We start from the raw sequence: 23440 nt of genomic DNA, 5'->3' as shown, positions 1-23440 counted from the left end.
GAGATAAAAGAAAATGTTTTTATTGTGCTTAATAACAACGAGAGACCAAAGGGAAGAATTGTAAGAAAGAGAATGCAGTGGGCATTTATAGTTTTTGTCACATACCTCTTACCAGGAAAGAACTACCCTGACTTTCCTTTGAGAATTATCTTTTCCTCCACTCTGAACTCCCATTATGTGGTTTTAGAGGACATCACATTTACTCTCTGGGAGCCCCAAAGGGACCTCGTAAATCAGCCTGTTCCCACCCATGACCAATAAAGGTGGCTGAGCCAAAGTTGGACCATTTTAGGCCAGTGAAAGTAGGCTGAGCATGAAAACCAAGCAGTGAGATTGTGAATTCTGCAGCTGTTGCAGCCATCATATAATGGAGAAGGAGAGCCAAAGACAGAAAACAGCACAACGCAGAGAACAGAACCACATCAAGCTGAGATACAGAGAGAATCATGTCTGGCTGACAGATTCTGCATCAAGCAGTACCTAAAAGAGTTCCCTACCACTGGACTCCCCATTCTGTTAGCTCATAAATTCTATTTTGCTTTAAACCAGTTTAGGTTGAGTTGTTTGACACTTGCAGCTGAACATGTTCTGACTCATTGTATTCCTTATGGTAAATAATACCAGCTACTTTAAGAGACAACTTTCCCAAATTCACTGGCTTTACGGTAAATGTTTGTTTTCTCATGCATATCTCAGTCTGATGCCAGTTGTTGGGAGGTCTCAGCTCCAGGTAGTCCTTAAAAGACTGGGCTTTTTTTTTTTTTTTTTTTTTTTTAATGTCTTGACCTCTTCCAGGTTCTTGTAGTTTTCTCCATGTAGGTAGTAGATGGATAAAGAAGATAAAGAGTTGACTGTGGAAAATTTTTATGGGCCAGGCCTAGGACTGTTGCATTTCACTTTTTCTCATACTCAGAGGTTAGAACTCAGTCCCATCAAACTGCAGGAACCTCTAGAAAATACAATCCAGTTACATACCAGGAAGTGAAAAAAGACAGATATTCATGGGCACTCACAGAACCTGCCACAGTCTAAACTCCTGGTCACAAAATATCTTTTAGCTCCCTTCTGCTCATACACTAACCACACTCATCCCTCTGTAAAAGGACACAGCCATGTCATTCTGTCTGGGGCCTCCTGGTGATGCTGCCTTACCTGTCAAGCCTGAATACGACTGGCTGCTTTGATTTGATTACCTGTGAATTAAAAAGACATGTAATCTAGCTTCTCCTTTTCCACACAAACCTTATTTATAAGATGGGAAGGGGGCAAGAAAGCAATTTATAAGATGGGAAGGGGGCAAGAAAAACTCCTATTCAGGGAGTGAAAAAATGGAAAGCATTTTTAAATTCTACTGGGCACACATTAGAGAAATTTATTTGATTAGACCCTGATTCTGCTCTTTGAGAAGAACTTCCTTGTCAATTTTTTTCCCTTGTCCTCTGATTCACCTTCCCTGAAGTTGTTCCTTGTCTATCATCCTCCATGGTCTCATCTAAAGAGGGGATTGAGAAGCATCCTATTCGTGAGGATGGACCACCAGTCAGTATCTCACTGGAAAACAGATGGTATGCTCAAATTAGGATAATTTAAGGGGGATTTACTTATAACAGGACTATGTACAAGAGGGGTGGGTAGGGGAAGGGAAGCAACAAGGATAACTCATGCTTAGTAACTGTTGAGCTTTTGACATCCCTAGATCCTAGAGTATGAGAGAAGAGAGTGATTAGCAGAATCCAGAAAAAAAGAGTCTCGTGTAGAGAAAATCGTTCTGCAAGAAGTGTTGGCTCTTAGGAATGATGGACATCCAGCCTAAGACAACCTTGCCGGTAGTGAACCAGGGGAACAAGCCGCCTAACTTCTCCTCTTGCTTTCTTCCAGTCTCTTGGTAGGAGTGATTACCCCTTGGTGGCTGCCCTTCTGTTTTCTTCTTCCTCTTGCTTCTCTCACACTATCTTGCTCTATGAGGGCATACGGGAAGCAGAAAAGAGGAATCTTACATGATTCCTCTTTTGGAGGAATCATGCATGATGGTGTGCATGGCAATTCTACTTTTAATTCTGAAAAATATTATAGATTAATCTTAGAATAAAGAGATTGTCTAAATATAAAATGTAAAGAAACATGAATTAAAAAGGAAAAACAGATGTAGCATTCCAGAATTGACTATGTGATGAAAATATGGTGTGAAGTTAGGTGTTCAAATAGAGAAGCTGAGAGTTTACAGACAGGGCCTTCTTTGAGATACATTGATTTGACCACCAGCTAATTGTTTTAATCATGCTTCTCTTTTGTTAGTTTCACATAATTCATGTCACATCTAACCTCTCACAAAAAAGACACAGATTATGATTCATCTACTTCCAATTAGCATATTTATTTCTGCTAGCTGAAACACTTCTGACACCCTGTGAAAAGGAAATTCTTGAAAAATTTTTGCACATAGCAAGTCTGTCCACTTGGAAACACATTTGCGTACTTTATATTTTTATATGTTTTTCAGTTTAAAGTGCTTTACACATATAATTTCAATTAATCTTCTCAACACTATAACATAGTTAGTGTTATTTCTATTTGCACTAAAATGAAAGTGAGGCTTGGAGTGGTTAAGTTACCAACCCAAGGATTCAGGAAGGGGATTATGGCTCCAGGCCTTCCACTGCACTTGTATTTCCTGATATCAAACTTTGCAGCACAAACTTGTCTCATTGTCCAGAATGTGTGATGCTTTGTAACATCCAGAAATGTCTCCGGAATTGGGATATCAGCCTGCCTCAGACCACACTATTAGCATTAGATTCTGCTCACATTTGCCAGTCTTAATTCTTACTTCTATGGAGGCTGCTGGACCTGCTTCTTTGGTCTCTCTGTCAGCAGGCAAAGAAACAAATCAATTGTTACTTCTTTAGTGCCATGCACATGGTACTCTTTCATTAATTGCCATTAAATTGAACTTAAAATTCCCATGGAAAAGTTAGCACAGGGCCACATTTTTACAAAGAGCATCTCTCTCTCTCTTGCTTATGTTTATCCTGATCATAGAATTCCTAAAAAAACTTTTTCACTCCCATCGTGTAAAGGATAGTCCACAATTTTGAGCTTTATATTCAGTACTCTGAAAAATCTCATTGAAACCTTTCTTTTCAACTTCAATTTTTACCACCTCTGGGAACATCTTATTTTCTACTCTAGCCAAATGCCTTCCAAGCATATCATAGACAAGAAATCTAAGTCCATGATTCCAGAATTTTGCTTATTCCCATGCCTCCTGCAGGAATATCTTCCCCTCTGAACTCAACCAGAATGCCTCAGTTTCTCCAGGGACTAAGGACAGTTATTATTTTCTCTCCTTGTATCAGAGTTCAGCCTAGGAAGCGGAGACCATCCCAGATACTTTCAGCAGAAATGGATTCAATTCAGGGAAATAGTCAGAAGAGCTGGAAGATCAGGAGGTTGCCTCTCAGTTATTGATTGTAAGGTCACACCATTTTAGTTGCAGTCTAGCAGTGAGGAAGTTACTGCTATAGGAACTTCTTGTGGTCACCAAGCTGGTGACTTTGCATTCAAATGCAAAGTAAAGACTATTTTGATCAAATCAGTGAATAAGTGCCATAATCTTTTGCAGATTTAATTGTGAACCAGTGAATTTGAGAGAACATCTAACTTCGATTTGATTCTTTATATTTAAAAATAGTTTAATAACAAAAGTAATGCATTCTAAGTGGAGAAAATAAACAATACAGAAATTTATCCTTAAGGACCTCCCCAACTGAAGTCCACATCCCTGAGGTAACCATGGTGCATAACTGGCTTCCAGCTTTCAAACCTTATTATGGAAATGTACTACAAATACACACACATACACCCCTGCCCCCAACACACACGCACACACACACACACACAGAGTACTTCTGCCCCCAAACAGGATCATATTATAAACATGACATTGACAATTGTATTTTCCACTTCACTACATATGACCTCTATCTCTTTCAGTGTATATTTTAAGGGCAGTGTAGTATTCCATTCTGTGTGGTGCTTTACATTGTTTCTCATTTTTGTATTATAATTCACAGTTTGCAAAACATCTTCATATTCATCATGTCATGGCTGAAAGCTTTGGTCAAACAAATCTGTGCTCAATTCAATAAAAAAAGAAGGACTCAACAATCACTTTTCACATTAGTACTCTATATACATATGACCTAAGAACCCAGTGGGGACTTACTGGCGTGGTCTGGATTTGTTGGTATTTTAAAACATTTTTTTGAGTGACTCAATCAGCGAGAGAGCAAATGGAAATAAGGTTTCAATTTGTTTCTTCTTCTGCTGTGATCCCATTGAGTTCCTGAGCACCAGTGATGAAGGGTAGATTGAATTAGGCAGCCTAAGTTTGACCAGAAGACTAAATTTCCCCTGGTGACTTCATCTGAGCTGTGACACTTTCCCTGATTTCATAGGGAACTCCTTGGGGACTGAGAGTGAGTTGAAAAGCTGGCTCAGTGTTTGCTGAGAGTAAATCTACTTTATGAGGCAGCTATATGGGGGAGGGGAATGTTATTTTAACACCTCTACTACTCAGTGCTCTAGTGGAATGCTCAAGGTCCCAGCCTCTTTTTGTGCTATTTAAGCAGCAAATGATTTTTTACACTAGGAAGACTCAACTCCTTTAGAAAAGAATATTCTTTGTATTGCTATACCCTTTACTAGAGATTCTTAAGATCCTTCCAGATGCAAAGTGCAGAGTTGTCTATTCAGTACCATTTGACCATCTCTCAGATACCCTGGTGTTTAATTTCAAGCCATTCATCATGGCTTGAAATACAACATAAGAGGAGGCAAAAGTCCTAACAGGTCTTTGTCACACTTGAAAAACACACACAGAATACCTGAAGGGGCCCTCTCTATCTTCTGTCTTCTCTTGCTTTCTCTCATTGGCCCAATAGCAAGCAGTAGTGATACACAACTCCTTCTCATATTGTCAGAGGCATTTAAACTAGAGCGACTCCATCTTGAATAGGGTCTGGGTGAAATGATGCTGACACCTACTGGGCTGCATTCTCAGGTGGTGAGGTATTCTTGGTGCCTAAGGGATGAGATAGGAGATTAGCACAAGACACAGGTCACAAAGACCCCACTGGTAAAACAGGATGCAATAAAGAAGGCAGCCAAAACCCTCCAAATCCAACATGGTGATGAAAGTGACCTCTGGTCATCCTCACTGCTCATTAGTTTATTAATTATAATGCATTAGCATGCTAAAAGACACTCACACCAGTGCCATGACAGTTTACAAATGCAATGTCCAGAAGTTACCCTATGTGGTCTAAAAAGGGGAAGAATCCTCAGTTCTGGGAATTACCCACCCCTTTCCCAGAAAACTCGTGAATAATACACCCCTTATTTAACATACGATCAAGAAATAACCATAAAAATAGCCAACCAGTAGCCCTTGGGGCTGCTTTGCCTATGGAGTAGCCATTCTTTTATTCCTTTACTTTCTTAACAAACTTGCTTTTACTTTACTCTGTGGACTCGTCTTGAATTATTTCTCACATGAGATCCAAGAACCCCCTCTTGGGGTCTGGATTGGGACCCTTTTCTGGTAACAGCATTGAAAAATACAATCATGACTTCCCAATGGCCATCCAAAGTCTTGATTCATTCCAGTGTTAATTCAAAAGTCTAAAGTCTGAGTCCAAAACCTTATCTGAGACGCCTCTCCTTCTACCCGTGAATCTGCAAAATTAAAAACAAGTTAGTTATTTCTGAAATAAAATGGGGGTATAGCCATTGGGTAAACATTCTTATTCCTAGAGGGAGAAATCAGAAAAAAAGAAAGGGGCTACAAAACCCATGCAAGTTCAAAACCCAGCAGAGCATCCACTAAATCTTAAAGCTCCAAAATAATCTCCTTTGACTCAATGTCCCATATCCAGGGCACACTGCTGCAAGGGGTGGGCTCCCAAGGCCCTGGGCAGCTCTGCTCTTGTGGCTTTGCAGGGATCAGCCCCACGGCTGCTCCTGTGTGTTGGAGTTGAATGCCTGCAACTTTTCCAGGCACCAGATACAAGCTACGGGTGCATCTACCATTCTGGGGTCTGGAGGATGGTGGCACTATCTCACAGTTCCACTAGGCAGTGTCCCATTGGGAACCCTGTGTGGGGGCTCCAATTACACATTTCCCCTTGGCACTGCCCTAGTAGAAGTTCTCTGTAAGGACTCTGCCCTTGTAGCAGGCTACTGCCTGGGCACTCATGCTTTCTCATATACCCTCTGAAATCTAAGCAGAAGATAACAAGCATTCTTCACTCTTGAGCTCTGCACACTCACAGGCTTAACACCACATGGAAATCACCAATGCTATGGCTTGAGCCCTCTGGAGCAGTGGCCTGAGCTGTATCTTGTCTCCTTTGAGCTGAGGCTGGAGCTGAAGTGGCCAGGATGTGGAGAGTAGTGTGTGAGGCTGGGCAGGGCAGCAGGGCCCTGGGCCTGGCCCACAAAACCGTTTTTCCCTCCTAGGTCTCTGGGCTTGTGATGGGAGGGGCTGCAGTGAAGGTCTCTGAAATGCCTTTGAAGTCTTTTTCCAGGTGTATTGTATATTAGCACCTGGCTTCCTTTCAGTTATGCAAATATCTCTAGCAAATGGTTGCTCCATAGCCAGCTTGAATTCCTCTCCCAAAAAAGCTTTATCTTTCTCTGTCACATGACCAGGGTGCAAATTGTCCAAACTTTTATGCTCTGCTTTCCTTTTAAATATAAATTCCAACATTAAGTCATTTATTTGCTCCTGCATCTGAGGCTAGATTGTCAGAAGCAGCCAGCCCACATCTTGAATGCTTTACTGCTTAGAAATTGATTCCACCAGACACCTTAAATCATTACTATGAAGTTCAAACTTCTACAAATCCCTAGAGCAGGAACACAATGCAGCCAACTTCTTTTGCTAAGGCATAACAAGGGTGACCTTTGCTCTAGCTCCCAATAAATTCCTCATTTCCATTTGAGGCCCCATCAGTCTGGCCTTCACTCTCCTTATTTCTATCAGCATTTTGGTCACAACCACTTAACAAGTCTCTAAGAAGTTCCAAACTTTTCCTTGTGTCCTTGTCTTCTTCTGAGCACTCCAAACTCTTCCAACCTCTGCCTATTACTCAGTTCCAGAGGCACTTCCACATTTTCAGGTATCTTTATAGCAATGCCCCACTTCTCATTACCAATTTTCCGTATTGTGCTGTTCCTGCATTGCACAGAACACCTGAGAATGGGTAATTTGTAAGAAAAGAGATTTAATTACCTCACAGTTCTGTGGGCATTACAAGATGCATGGTGCTGGCATCTGCTCAGCTTCTGGGAAGGCGTCAGGAAGCTTACAATCATGATACAAGGTGAAGGGGGAACAGGCACGTCACATTAGGAGAACAGGAACCAGAAAAGGGGAGAGCAAGGTGCCATATACTTACTAACAGTCAGATCTTGTGAGAAGTCACTCATTATTGTGAGGATTAGTACCAAGAGGATGGTGCTAAACTGTTCATGAGAAATCATTCCCATAATTCAATTGCATCCCACCAGGTTCCACCTCTAATACTGGAGATTACAATTGAACATGAAATTTAGGTGGGAACAAATATACAAACTTTATCAACAATGGGGAAAGGGCTCCCTATTCCATAAATGGTCCTGGGATACCTGGCTAGCTATATGCAGAAGATTGAAACTGGACCCCCTACCTTATATACAAAAATCAACTCCAGGTAGATTAAAGACTTAAATGTAGCCAGGCATGGTGGCTCACACCTGTAATGCCAGCACTTTGAGAGGCCAAGGCAGGTGGATTACCTGAGGTCAGGAGTTCAAGACCAGCTTGGCTGACATAGAGAAACCCTGTCTCTACTAAAAATACAAAAAATAAAATTAACCAGGCATGGTGGCAAGTGCCTGTAATCCCAGCTACTAGGGAGGCTGAGCCAGGAGAATCGCTTGAACCCAGGGGGCAGAGGTTGCAGTGAGCTGAGATTGTGCCATTCACTCCAGCCTGGGCAAAAGAGTGAAACTCCGTCTAAAAAAAAAAAAAAAAAGAAAAAAAAAAGACTTAAATGTAAAACCTAATATTATAAAACTCTGGAAGATAACCTAGGAAATACCATTCTGGACATAGCCATGGCAAAGATTTTACGATGAAGATGACAAATGCAATTGCAACAAAAACAAACATTGAAAAATGAGACCTAATTAAACTAAAGAGCTTCTGCACAGCCAAAGAAACTATCAACAGAGTAAACAGACAACCTATAGAATGGGAGAAAAATATTTGTGAGCTATATATCCCACAAAGACCTAATATCCAGAATCTATAAGGAAATTAAACAAATTAACAAGCAAGAACCAAACAACCCAATTAAAAAGTGGGCAAGGACATGAACAGACACTTTACAAAAGAAAACATACATGCTGCCAACAAGCAAATGAAAAAATGCTCAACGTCACTAATCATTAGAGAAATGCAAATGAAAACCAAAATGAGATACCATCTCATACCAGTTAAGAGTGGCTATTGTTAAAAAGTCAGAAAATAACAGATGCTTGTGAGGTTGTGGAGAAAAGGCAATGCTTGTAAACTGCTTGTGGGAATAAAAATTAGTTCAGCTGTTGCAGAAAGAAGTTTGGTGATTTCTCAAAGAACTTAAAACAGAACTACCATTCCACTCAGCAATCTCATTATTGGGTATATACCCAAAGGAATATAAATCATTCTGCCATAAAGACATATGCATACATAGGTTCACTGCAGCACTATTCACAATAGCGAATAACTGCAACCAACCTAAACACCCCTCAATGGTAGACTGGATAAAGAGGATATGGTACATATGCAGCATGGAATACTATGCAGCCATAAAAAAGAACAAGATCATGTCCTTTGCAGGGACATGGATGGAGCTGGAGGCCACTATCCTAAGGGAACTAACATGGTAACAGAAAATCAAATACTGCATATTCTTACTTATAAGTGGGAGCTAAACACTGAATACACATAGACAAAAAGAAAGGAACAATAGACACCGGGGCCTACTTGAGGGTAGAGGGTTGGAGGAGCATTAGGATAAAAATCTACCTAATGGGTACAATGCTTATTATCTGGGTGACAAAATACTCTGTACACCAAACCCGTGTGACACACAATTTACCTATATAACAAAACTGCATATGTACCCCTGAACCTAAAATAAAAGTTTAAAAAAAGGAGGAAAGCAGGAAATTTAGTGTGGTCAAAAATGCTCAGAGAACATTCTAGGCCTTTCACATGGGAAGAAGGGCCAGACAAAGGAAGTGAATGAACATCAAAAGAAGGGTTGAAGGAGAAGAATATGAACTGTGGTGGCAGCTTTGATGATGGCTTCACAATCCCCAAAGACTATCTGTGTGCGGGCGTGTTATATCCATGTGGGAAATGGCAGAATTGTGTGTGAAGCACTCTTTCTAGTAACATTGTAACATCTCAGGATGACAGGACTTGAATTGTTTCACTTTGACTAAATGTGCAGAAGAGAAAGCTGCCTGGAGACTATTGTATTACACACAGCAGTGAGGATGGCTTGTGCAGAAAGGTAGGAAGTGTGATAGATGAGAAAAGCACTGGTGGCGTTTTGCCAGCTTGCGATAAGTATCTGGCACATCTGCAGCATCACCAAGAGGTCTCTGATTTAGCAAAAGCATCATAAAGATATTCAGTGTCATAAAAGTAACACTTTATTTAACCTTCCTGTACAAACTTTAGGAGCATTAATCTGTCACAGTAGGCTCTATCTTGTACATGTAAATGGATGAGACTCTGTAATCAAATCCTAAATGTGTATTTGCAGCAATAAGGCTTTTCAGAAGAATGTATGATGGGAAGCAACAGACGGAGCAGGGGACAATTAAAGAGACAGCACCATGCTCCGAGAGACCTTTTACTCCCTGAATGGAGTTTCCCAGGACTGCACTGATTTCTGAATTTTCATCTTTATTTACCAGCCAGCATAACTTTATTGGGACCCCACAAGGCCTCTCCTACTCTATCACCTGCAATGGAGACTCATTTAGGCAGAGAGAAACCTTGCAAGGATGTGATTCAAGGGGCATTCTAATTTCCTTTCAATACCAGTTCCAATTATGGATTGCAGATCTGTGTTCGAAATAGTTTGAGTCTGAGAACGGTCCTAAAGAGAAAATGCTTTGTGATTCTTAGACTGGAAAAGGGCAGGCCGCCGCCTCAGGTCTTGAGATTTTTGTTCAGTGCTGTTCCCACCCAGATTGTCCCAGAGGGACATTTGCAGATGTTGCCAGGCCCATTGGATATTTGCCAGTCTGTTTGGAGCTTATGATTTATTGAGACTTAAATTTCAGTGACTAGAAACAAATTCCTCTTGACCAAAACCAAAAATCTTAGATTGCTTTTGTATAACATATTCATTGTCAGGGGTTGGGACAGAGGAGAAAGGAAAAGCTTTAGATTTGACTTCAGATCAGAAGGACAAGAATGCATTAAAGGATATTGATGTGAATAATATCAGCACATTTTCTTTTTAAAAATCTTTGTAAGATTTGCATATGTATTTATTGTGCAAAGCATATGCATCTTGCCTGGGATATATTTCATTGTGTAGCATATGGTTCCTTTCAGCAAAGGATCTTAAATGACTTTAACAGAAAGAGCTCTTCCTTTCATTCACTCCCAGAGAGAAAGGTGCTATTTAAGAGGCAATAACTCTTTCCTAAGGGCTCCACTTAGGCCCTTAGTAACCAACTTGTAACTTGCACGCCCATCAGTTTTTCTCCCTTCACTCTCTCTTGGCAGAGCAGGCTAGACTTAACTGCCCTAGGCAACCCAGACCCTGCAAATTCATAATAGAAAGCAGAAGCATCTCTTACTCATAGTCCTAGAGGTGGGGCTCCTGAAGGGAAATCCAAAGGAATTAGAACCTGGGATAGCATTATCCAATAGAACTATAATGTGGACCACAAATGGAAGCTGCATATGTAACTTAGAATTTTCTAGTAGCTATATTTTTAAAAAGGCAGAAAGAAACAAGGAAAATTAATTTTAATAATACATGTTATGCAATCCACAATATTAACATAATTTTAACATGTAATCTATAAAAATTGTTAATGAGATATTTTACATGCTTTTTTGGGCTTCTAAATCCAGCATGTATTTTATTCCTATAGCACATCCTGCTATGGACTAGCTACATTTGATGTTCTCAGTAGCCACGCGTGACTAGTGGCTACCGTATTGCATAGCATAGTTCTACGGAGGATACTAAGAGTGAGCCAGAGAATTCTATCCGAGTGAATATTATTTTACAGGACAAGAGGCAAATATCAGGGACTGAGATGATGATGATAGCTGACTGTTACTATTTGTGTTACTTTTTTCTTTCAATTTACTACTTCTATTACACTTACCTTTCTGGGTTGAGTATTTTACATGCATTTATTCAATTCTCAAAAAACACTAAAAGTAGGCAATGTTATTATTTCCTTTTAAAGATGGAGAAGCTGAGGCACAGACATAGATACTGAAAGAGTGTGGAAGAACCTTGCAGATGAGAGCGAGGGGCAGCAGGTGGCGGTGACAGGTGAACAGGGGGACTATCTAAACTCATGTGAGCAATGAATGGTTCTCTGTTTTCATGTATGCATGGTGTTGAGTTGGTTGGGAAGTTGGGTCCATTGCGTTAGCTCTGCTCTACTACATGGCCCCTGAGCCATTTGAAATTAATGCATTTCCCTAGGCAACTAACTTTCAGCCAAAAAGGTAAGTTGGAAGAGAAACTGAAGATAAAAAGTTCTGAGAACAAGTTTCTACAAACAAAAACTATATTTGGAGATAACATCCTCCATCCTTAGTCTGGAGTATAAACATTCTGTGACAATCTGTGTCAAGGCTACTGGTGGGCAACTTTCCCCCACAAACCTTTGATATGCATTATGGCTCCTGGGGTTGTGCCATGAACAACACTACATTGGTACCACTCAATCAGTGATATTATAACAATATATGTGCTCATCTTCAGGCTGCTCTGGTCTAGAAAAATAAAGATTACCCAAAATGAGTAAGGCAAAGACCTCAAGTGGCCCCATGCAGAGGGTAGACAGAATTTATGCCACATAATTTTAACACAATGTCACAGGAGTATATCTAAAACCCATAGCAGTAGAGAAGACGAAGACTGGGAGAAAGCTGGGGTGGGAGAGGAGCTGTGCTGGGGAACAAACAAGGCAGGGGTTAACAAGGAGCAGTAATCCCAAGGAAATTGTGAAGTTCTCCCTGAGGCAAAGTGGGAGAGGCAGCCCAGAGATGTTGTCCTCCTTACTCATCTTATAAATTGTGCTGACAGCACACCAGCATTTTTTAACTGAGCAACACAAACACACATCCAGTCAAAAACTGAGTCATTTGGCATTCACAACATGTTTATGTGCCAAAACATGCCTGACCGGCATTACTCTTTTGCACACCAAAATATAATGTATATTCACTCTAAGAAGCAATAAAGAGCGGTAAAGTTTTTTTTTTCTTCTTCTTCTCCTTCTCCTTCTCCTTCTTGTTCTCCTTTTTCTTCTTCTCCTTCTCCTTCTTCTTTCAATGGCAGCACTCTGGCTCCACACCCAACATTCTGTGCAATTTATATGTGGGAAAGATTGGAAAGGTCATGTGACATCAGTCTGGCCCACACGTTGCAAGGGGAATCTGCTGGCAAATTGCAGACTATTGATCCTGCAAAACTAATTGAGATGGGAACACTCTCCTGTGAGAAGATGTCCTTTTGTTTTTACAATGCCATTTAGGGGTATGACATGAGTATCCCAAAGTACACATTTAGGAAAGTGAATTTGAAATTCAATAGAGAAGAAGAGGGAGAAACAAGTAGAGGAAAGGGAAAGGCAGCATGCCATTTCTCGAGATGTGACTCTTAGCACCCTTTTTTCCCTTCCCAGGAAGTACTGAGTATTGATAACAATTGTGAAGACTGTGAGGTCTTTCAGTATTTTGGAGAATATTTCACAAAGCAAATTTTAGTCATGTAAAATGGGTAAACATGATATGAAATGTATTAACACATTTGGTGAATTCTGCAAATATATTTTTACACAATTAGCTTAATTATTTAGATACATATTAAACCTTGCTTGCCTCGAGCAATTTAACATGGAATATAATTTCACATATTATCACAAGAAAAACACATTTATAGAAAATCTGTGTCTCTCCTTTCATGATCACACTTCCACTTATCATTATTTGAGATATAAATAGATAGTTTACATTTCAGGGATGATGAACACTGTATATTTCCAGAGAAACTGTCTCCTAACCCAGCGAACAAGTGGCCCCCTGAATTTTGGTCTGTTCATTTGTTGCATTGAAATAGACCTTGGTACCACTCCATCAGTGATATTATAACAATATCCAAAATAGGGTACCATATCTCATTCAGAAATGAAAAGATTTGTTTTAATTTATTTTGGAGGGATGTTAAAGTGAAGAGCAGACAGAACTAATTCAAAAAAGAATTGCAAAGGAGGGATAATTGTAGTTCTGCATATGTGTGTGATTTTAAGGCAATAGTCATTACTTCTACTTTGAAAATCCTGCTCCATAGCCATTGTTTATTGTCATTGCATTCATATTTTCAATGAACTGTGTGTAGTAGAACTTCCTGAAGGTGCAAATTATTTTTGGAAGTCCCTTGTTTCAGTCATCTTCCCAACAGAAAAAAAAAAAAAAAAAGAGTATTAATGATAGAAATACTTGATGTGTGCATGGTGATTAAAAGATTTTTAAAGAGCTTCCACATACATTATTTTATTATGAAACAGCTTGATGATCTAGGCAGTGTTTAGTATTGGCAATTTGCATTTGGAAAAACTCCATTTTACAAAGGGAGAAAATAAATCATAGAAATAACTTGCCATAGTCACTTCAACTGTGACCACACAGACAGAAGTATTTTTATCTAATATGTTTTTGGCATTTTACTATATGACAAGCAATAGCATTTTGAAGCAAAGGGGAATACACACACACACACACACACACACACACACACACACACACACACATCTTCCAAAAATTATCTTTAAAATTTCCAGTTATGTAGATTTGATCTCCAAAGCAATCGCTTTTTTTTTCCATATTATGTAATTTAAGAGCTTCTGGGGGTGGTAAAACAAGGAAGTTCTCTGAGGATAGGGATGGCCGAAGGGAACAGCAGCATGGTGGCCTCCCAAGCTGAGGCCACTGTGAATCTAAACAGCAGCCTGGTAGCCTTAAAAGGTTTCCTTTGGGGGTAGAAGCCAATCATACAGGTAGAAAGACCCCTTGACTCCATTTGTGTTACTTTTCATTTAGAACCAAACTAAAGGGGAGGAGAACAATGTCTCTGCAGTGACTGGGTATGCAGCTAGCAATGACTCAAGGAGTCAAAGCAGGACTCTATTAGATAACAGAGAATCTGAAAGAGGCTTGGGGCCATCAGGATGAAGAAATTTACCTCACAGACTTGTTCTCAGCCCAGGTTGGCGTTCATGTCAGTTTAAATCCTTTTTTCACTCAATAGCTGAGCCTTGAGAAGGGGCTTTAGCTGCCAATCTGACTGAGAGTTGACATCTCAATTAGAAAATCCTCTGTTCGGTGATGATCCAGGAGTGGAGGAAAGAGGAAGCCAACGACCTTCAGACACCCAGAAAGGGCAAGCCCAGTGCTCCAGGGAGGAAGAATCATTGCAGCCAACCCTTGACATTCTCGTTTCTAATGCACTCATTTCCTACAAACCTGAGAACCCATGACTTGAGGTCTTTGTAAAATTGTTAAAGCCCAATTTTAAGTCTTGCTTATCTGGAGGAAAAAGTTCCTTAGTCAGTAAATGAGCCTCGCTGACAACCCAGGATCCACCTTTCACTATGGGTTAGTTACTCTCTCCTCCTCACCCAGGGATAGTATCTCAGAGGAAGAAGAATTAGAAAAAAAAAAAATCTCTCTTTGTGAAAAATGAGTGTGTGTGTGTGTTGGGCAGGGGGGCGGTGGCGTGGAGGTGGAGCCTGTAATGCTCTAGATATTCTATTTGCCCTCTTGCAGTTAGGTGGGGTCATGTGACTGATCCAGTGGAATGTGTGTGGAAATATGTCACTTCTGGCTGCAGCATGAAAAGCTTCAGGTGGGATTCTCAGTTCCCTTCCCCTGCAATGGCAGCTGAGGAAGGCCTGTGTTTCAGAGGTACAGCTACAGGATGGTTAAACCTCCGTCAGGCTGGTTCCCTGAATGACCATGTGGAGCTGAGCCTCTCACTAACTCACACTGAATATGTCCCATAAGGGGGAATAAGTCTATGCAGTGTTAAATCACTATGATTTTAATACTGTTACCTCAGCGTACCCTTGACTTTCTTAACTAACACAACAGGAGAGCTAAAACTTCAGTAAGATTCTTAAAGCAATTAAATTTTGTAATGAAGACCCATTTTTATTAGGAGCCTATAAAAATACATCTATAGTAGCAGATTTGAGGTTTGGCCTTTTCTGTTGCTGCTCCTGATGTAAAGTACGCAGCAATGAAGAGACAAGCTGAAATGATATGTTCATTAGCAGTGCCTTCTGGAAGACTCACAACATCTGATTGGTTGCCAAGTTTGGTATTTTAATTACTCAACATATCAGAAATCTGTCCCTTCTTTCCAATTCTACTAGCATTGGCTTACAGTCACCTTGCCTTGTTGAGGCAGTGGCACTCACTCTAGCTACCCTCTAATCCACAGGCCTCATTTCGGCCCAAGTTCTTTTCACTCATCTCAGAACTCGTTCAAAAGTTCCCATTGCACTCCAAATACAGTGCAAAATACTGAATATGGTCCCAAAGGCCCTCTGTAATCAGATGATAGGAATGAGAGGCAGGAAGATCGTCCTATTTAACCTACCCCAAGGTCCCAAATGGTCTCGTAGGGCAAGTTTGTCTGTTGTTTAGCTGGCTATTGGAGGACTTAACTCTAGGTTCAAAACAATGTTTGGCAAAGAGCTATTTCGTATCTACCAATACCTATTTCCAAAACCGAGGATGGGGGAAGTAGGAGGAGATAAAGATATGGTTGTAACGAAATGGATTAGCATTCATTTAGGTCTCATGCCTCCAAAAACTTTAGCCATTTTGTCAAAGTAATTTTCCAACAACTCATTTGGATTTTGTGACTTCCATCTTTTAAGACTATCTGCTAGTCCTTCTGTATCATTTGAGGCCTTTGCATGATGTAGCCCAGGCATTCCTCTTGTTCCCCTAAATGCACCATGTTCGTTCACAACTTCATGCCTCTGTATGTGCATTTGGGGCATGGGGAACTAGAAGACTACTTCTCCCTATTTATTTTCTACTACCTTCATCACTTCCAAGGCCCAACTCCAATGTTACCTTCTTGTGAACACTTCCCTAACTCCCAGAGTTAATTGAGCTCTCATAGTAACCAGTTACTAGTTCAGCACCAGAATTGACCATGTTGTGTTATCAATGATAGCATTATCCTTATGTCATATCATTATCATCATGTGTTACTTCATATCATATTATATCATTTTATGTTTCTCTTTTCCTAGACTGTAAGCTGCATGAAGATAGAAACTCCATATTGTCTAGCTCAGTATCTTTCTCTCTTCCTCAAACCCGCAGACCAGTTCTAACATCGAATACACATCATAAACTCTCAGAAGAAAATGCTCTTTCACCTACCTTCCTTTTGGAGATTGTTAGAAGAGAAAGTATAACCTATTGATATATATATATATATATATATATTTTTCTTTTTCTTTTGACTGTTATCCTGAATGATTACAACACAAAAGCATATTAATAGATGTCACTTACAAATGACTTATTCCTAGAAAAAAATAATCTGATTACTTCACTCAAGGTGCTGTTTCTGGGGTTCTCCAAGATCCTTGAATGCCAGGAAGAGTCCAAGGACAAAGTGCTGCTGGGTACCAATCTGAGCAATAAAAATGGTGCATCTGCCATCTAGTGGTCATCATGTGTAAATGCACCTGGACTTGCGCAAAAGAAGTCTCAAGGGACATCCCATAGTGAACAGAAAGTAAAACTAATACCTGTAAAACTACTGCTAATAAAAGTAATAAATACCTGTGAACATGGATGGACCTCCTACTGTGTTCTAGACACTGTGTTAAGGGTTTCATACGGATTATATTATTTCATATTCAAGACAATCATGTGAAGTAAACCCTACCTTTATACCCATTTTAGAGATGAAAAGTTTGAGGCACTGGAAAGTTACGGCTTCTGATTCGGCTAGCCTGACATCATAACCCACAGCCTTAAAAGCTGAATTATAATACGTGGTGGTCAACTGAGCTGAACTCTTCAAGAACATCAATTTCTGTGTTAAAAGATGTAGTAATTATTAAAATGTGTTTACAATTTTAGAGTTGGAAAAATATGTTCACGATGTCTTTTACCTTTACAACAGCTCCATTATCATTATCCTTATGTTACAGACGGAGGAACTCTCTAAGATAAATGAAATAATTGTTTAAAATCTCAAAGCCAGTAATTGATAGATCAAGTGAATTCAAACTTGAGTTTTAATCTAAACTCCATATTGTATCTGCTACATTACTTTTCAAGTATAGTGATTAAAAAATATTACGAAATGTTTTCATAAGCTTTTTAAATTTAAATACATTTTTATTATTCAAGTGTTCGGTGCTCCAGTCTCCTGAAGGCTGAGTAAATCTGGGGCTTGAAGAAGAGCCGGGGACTAGCAAAGGACAAACAGCACTGAGTCACAAATTCTCTTATCTCCCCTCTGCTGTGCTAAGCCCCCTGTCTGCCAGAACATTCCATCTCACCACAAATCAAACAACCAGCACCAGATTCCAGACCCAAAGAGCAGCCTCTCGTTCTCTCAGCTTGGCTCACTTATCCAGTTTAAAATACGATGTTTTAGTTTTCTTGAGAACCACCAAATCACTGATTACCCCTTCTTCCCCAATGTCCCAATCCTCTTTGAAAATCTACTTAGACAACCGTATGGTCAGTCAGTGAAGAAGCTGAGTAGCTCCTGGGCCTACTGGTGCTCAGATCAGGACACTATGTCACTTTAGAACACAAATCTCAGTTTCTAGTTATAGGATCTGTTCTTTCCCTTCATCGAAATGCTTTCTCTGTTCATTTTGGCCACACTTCAAGCTTTCCCATCCATTGTTTTTTCAATACATCTTATTCCTTCTTTAAAATATTTATTAAGATCAAATTATGGAGTCCCTAACCTCAGGAAGGTTGCAATCTAGTAGAATGATATATAAAAATGAAATTAATAGACAATGCCAGGTACATTGACACTCACCTATAACCCCAGCTACTCAAGAGACTGAGGCAGGAAGATTGCTTGAGCCGAAGTGCTCAAGACCAGCCTGAGGAACATAACAAAACCCCCATCTCTAAAAATTAATTAATTAATAGACAAGATAATTATAGATTGTGCTAACTCACAAGAAGGAAATAAACAGCCGATGTGAAGAAGAGTTAACAGTGCAGGGAAGAACCTGTATTTCTGGGCATTTGAGCTGAAACCTGAATGCATAAAGAGGAAGGGAAATGGGGTGAAGCACAATGAGTGGGATTGGCTCCTTGAGCCCGGCTCAGATTTACTTTGTAGTCCATCAGAACGCATCCTTACAAAGATTTACACATCCCTGACCCTTGGGTTTTGTGCATCATGCTTCCATGTAAGCTCCTTAAATCCCTATTTTCTAAGTTCTTCCTATTTACACCTCTCTTGACAGCCTCAGCGTGGTGGGGGTAGATTAAGAGGAAAGCAGCAGGCAGATTTTTGTGGTGAGAGAAAGAAAACAGAAAAGGGGCGAAAATATCTGAAAAAATGATTCTGGATAGACAATGCATATGAATATAGATGGCTCAGGGCAGATATGAGTTCTATGATCACAATTATGGGAAGCAAAATGCTCCAGAGAATAAGAATTTTGAATGATAAAAAATTTGCTGTTCTTTTAGCACATGGGTGACTTTAAATTACTTGCATTTTGTGACATCAGATGAGAATTAAACTCTTAAATATTTTTCTGCCCACAGATATCATCCTTCATCACAGCAGTGACAAGTGTGTGGGTTGTTCTTTGGTGAGGTGCATAGAGTCTCAATTATCATCCCTTGATAGAGAATGGATTATGTGGAGAAGGATTCAAAGTGTCTCTAAAATAATTGTCTTAGTCAATAATTTTGCGCTCTGTGTGTTTTCCAGTTTCTTTCTAATCCCGCTCAAAAGATACAAACAAACATTTTTAAAAGACCAGAATATGCTCATTTTTCTTTATTCTTCTTAGGCTAGCAGAGTCAGAAAATCCTTCACAGAAGAGACAAGCTAGATTATATTCAACCTCACGCACCATCAACACAGTTGTCAGCCATGTAGCATGTTCATTACAGTGACGGTAGAAGAAGCAAAGTGAACACAGCTGGATCTTCAGATCCCAGGTCGAGTCTGCAGGGCTGGCTGTTAGAAACATCATCTTTTCATTTATACACTGAGAAAATTTGATCTGGAAGTCATTGGGGGAGAATATGGAAGCCCCATGATGTCACTCTTATTGAGTGACTTTTCTATTTCTGAGCTTTGGTTCAACACAACTGGCAATATAAGCAAAATGATTATTAAAATAATATTTATAGACATACAATTACATAAGTTGGGACTTTTATAGCAGATATGTTTCTTTCAGATAATTTATACTTCTGAAACGTTTTTCAAAATAATTAATTCCACACTTAAAAAATATTATATATTCTTTCCTCTTCATTACCACCAAAAAAACCTCAATGTTTTTCTTTTATGGAAAACCACTGTAGCTAAGCAAAACTCACCATGAAATAAATGAAATTATTACTTATAATAACAGCAGTAAAAACAATTACTTTAATTGTTTGTCTTTTATGGATCTTTGGTTAAGGATTGAATTTTATTGTGTTTGTTTTTAAATGCCATATTTAGAATTATTTTGTTTGAGTTCTTAAACAAGTGGACCTTTGTTTCTGTTCCAGAAGTTACTGAAAAGCAAGCCAAAGTATTCCATATGCTTCTTTTTTACTTAACCACTTAATTAAACCATTCTACTGAAAAAAAAGACGATAGTTTCATTCATTCTTTACTAGCTATTTAATTAATTGATTCTCTTCATAGAGGACATGAAGTTGAGGTTTTGAGGCTAGTTTTCTGGAAAAAGAATAAGTATAATATCTGCATATATGTGTCTTTCCGTCTTTCTCACATCTTTCTCTTCCTTCCATAATATAAAGTTATAGGGAGCTGGCACTGACCTGGTAACATCACAAAACACACTTTTTATATTCTGGAAAACTAGACCAAAGTAAGAGTGTCTTTGGATTGCTTCTTGGACTCTGTAAATCTTTCAAGACTCCATTTGATGAAGTCGCCTTTTCGTCTCATCTAATTCCCAGTTTTATACAATGGAAACATTCTTCGATCAATAGATTCTAAAACACCCTTGCTCACTTCTCGTACAACAGGCCAACTCACTGAATCTTTCACCTTGAGCTGCTATATCCAATTCAGCCATTTCATTAAAAGACAAAATTTCTTGAATATATTTCTAATCTCCTGACCCACTCTATTTTTTTTCTTCATTGAGCTTCTGTATTTGTGCAAGTCATTATGAACCTTAATTAGGACATTAAAATCCTCCACAATGATTCTCTTTTTGTCACTGGAATAGAAGAGCTATCTCTTGCCACTTCCCCCACACTGTCCTTTAAAATACTTAAAGGCACAAAATCGCATGCTCAGCTTATGCAATGTTCTTTATCTTTGCTGAATCATTATATAAGGGGCCAAATCTTCATATACTGTAAACTGTAAAACAGCTACAATATTTGGTAGGTCTACTTGCGTCAGTTGTCTATTTTAGAAGTTTGAAATGAAGATGCTTTAAAATACTCAGCCATGCATTGCCAAAAAATTAAGAAAACAGACTCAGAGAAGAAATGTACTGCATCTGACGAGATAAGCTATGTGTCCCTTTTGATTTCCATCAGGTCTAGCCAGCCAGTCTGTCTGTCCGTGTGTTTTTTACTGCCTGAGGCCAGCCAGTTACTTACCCTAGGAGTGATTGGCACTCTCTCTCTCTCTCTCTTTCTTTCTCTCTCTGTCTCTTAACTCTCTGTCCCTCAGCAAGTCAACAAACCTCATGCTCAGAGTTTTTGGAATCTGTGTCCCAAGTCATCACCGAATGGTCCAGATGATGCTGCTATCCAGAAATTCAGGAGAATTAATGTTTCATGTGTGAACTCTGACCTATAGGTCAGGAACTGGGGAGCTGGGTAGTGATTCTCTGTCTTTTATCCAGTTTGTGAACTGCTCTGAGGCTTTGACATACAGTCTGTCCAGAGAAGTATCACGTGTGCTGCTGAGCAGACGTTCCCGCTAAGTAACCTTCTGGGTATCTGAGTTTCACCTAGAAGTGGAGGCTGAGCGTAATGCACCACATCACATTGCTTCCCATTGTTTCTGCATCCTCGCCTCTTTCTCATCCTTGCTTGCTTGGATTTGTGGCTCCCAATAAGGCATCAGCACTTAACCCTTGACTCAGGCTCTGCTTTTTAGGGAGCCTAGGCAAAAGCAAATCCAACACAAGCAAGAGACTTATTTATCTTTGTCAAGTTGAGAGTCTGTAAAAATTACTGAGAAATCTCCAATGGCACACTTACCTTGTATTTATGAGTTTCAGAGTTTGAATGAATAGTCCCATTGATAGGTGAGGGTCCTAACATAAATTATCTAGTGCCTGATTGTATTTAATATTCACATTTGGAATGTTATGAGATCTTTGCTTTTGTTTATAGTTTTAACCATACCTTGTATGAACATGATCATGAGAAGAAACAGAAAAGCCCAAAAGAAGGGACATATTCTAAAATGTAACAAAATATACTCTTCAGAAATATTAGGCCAAGGAAGATAAAGAAAGGCTGAGGGGACATTTCTAATTTAAGGATGCTGAAAAGAGATGACATCTAAATGCAATGCATGCTTCTTGATTGGATCCTGGAGCGGGGGAAACACTGTATGAAGGATAACGTTGGAACCACTGGTTAAATTTCAGTGTGAACTGTGGATTCTATAGTATAGTTGTATTAATGTTCAGTGATGCACAAAGATTGGGTAGAACAGGCCTCAGGAAAGTCAAAGGATTGAAGAAAGAACAGACTGTGTTGGTGTTTATTACCCAGGCTAACATCAATAGCTATAGCAAACACAAAATTTTCAGTGGTTTACAAAATAAGTTTATTTCTTTCTCATGAAACAATCCATGTAACCACTTTTGACCGACGGGCAGCTTTCCTCCCTATAGTGATTCATAATGGTATTTTGAGGCCTGCGATACTTCTACATTCCGGTAGTGATTACATGCATGAATTTAGGGTGGACAGTCTATTATTCAAACCTTGGCTCCAACTTTTTAGTTCCATGACCTTTGGTGAGTTACTTCACCTTTTTAAGCTATAATGTTTCCATCTATAAATGCAAAAAATGCTGGCCTTGCAGAGTTTTAAATTTTTTTTTAATGGTAATAGAGTTCTGATCTTGTTATTTCACTAAGTACAAGTGATGCAAATATTAGGCAAACCCTCACTGAATCCCAGTAATACTAATAGAGTTCTGATCTTGGTATTTCACTAAGTACAAAAGTGATGCAAATATTAGGTAAACCCTCACTGAATCGCAGCACTGAACCCCAGTACTGAATCCCAGTACCACTACTTATTCACCCAGGGATTCTTAATCCTTCTCACCAGTCAAAATTAAATGATGGCTCTTAAAACTAAATGGCTTAATATATAAAGTGATTAGCTCAGTGAGTGCAACATAGAAAACATTTAACAAGTGTTTGTATTAATTTTCTCTTTCTGCTTTAACAAATTACCATAGATTTAGTGACTGAAAATGAGGTGAATTTATTCTCTCACAGTTCCAGGGGTCAAAAGTCCAAGGTCAGTCTTCCTGGGCTAAGGTCAGAATATCAGCAGCTGATTCCTTCTGGAGGTTTAGGGGAAAATCTGTTTCCTTGCCTTTTCCAGGTTCTAAAGGCAGCCTGCATTCCTTGGCTTGCGGTCCCTTCCTCCCTCTTCAAACTCATCAGCATACTTCTCTCATCTCTGACCTCTGCTTCTGTTCTCTCATCTTCTCTTGCTGACTGTTACTTTCTTGCCTCCATCTTATAAGGAATATTGTGATTGCATTAGGCCCATCCATAGAATGCAGGGTAACTTCCCTGTCTCAGATGCTTTAATCACAAGTGCAAAGTCACTTTTGCCACGTAAGGTTATATATTCAAAGGTTCTGGGGATTAGGAT

The sequence above is a fragment of the Pongo abelii genome, chromosome 10 (genome assembly GCF_028885655.2).
Source record: "Pongo abelii isolate AG06213 chromosome 10, NHGRI_mPonAbe1-v2.0_pri, whole genome shotgun sequence".
NCBI classification, from domain to species: Eukaryota; Metazoa; Chordata; class Mammalia; order Primates; family Hominidae; genus Pongo; species Pongo abelii.
Note: the sequence above shows the minus strand (reverse complement) of the source record.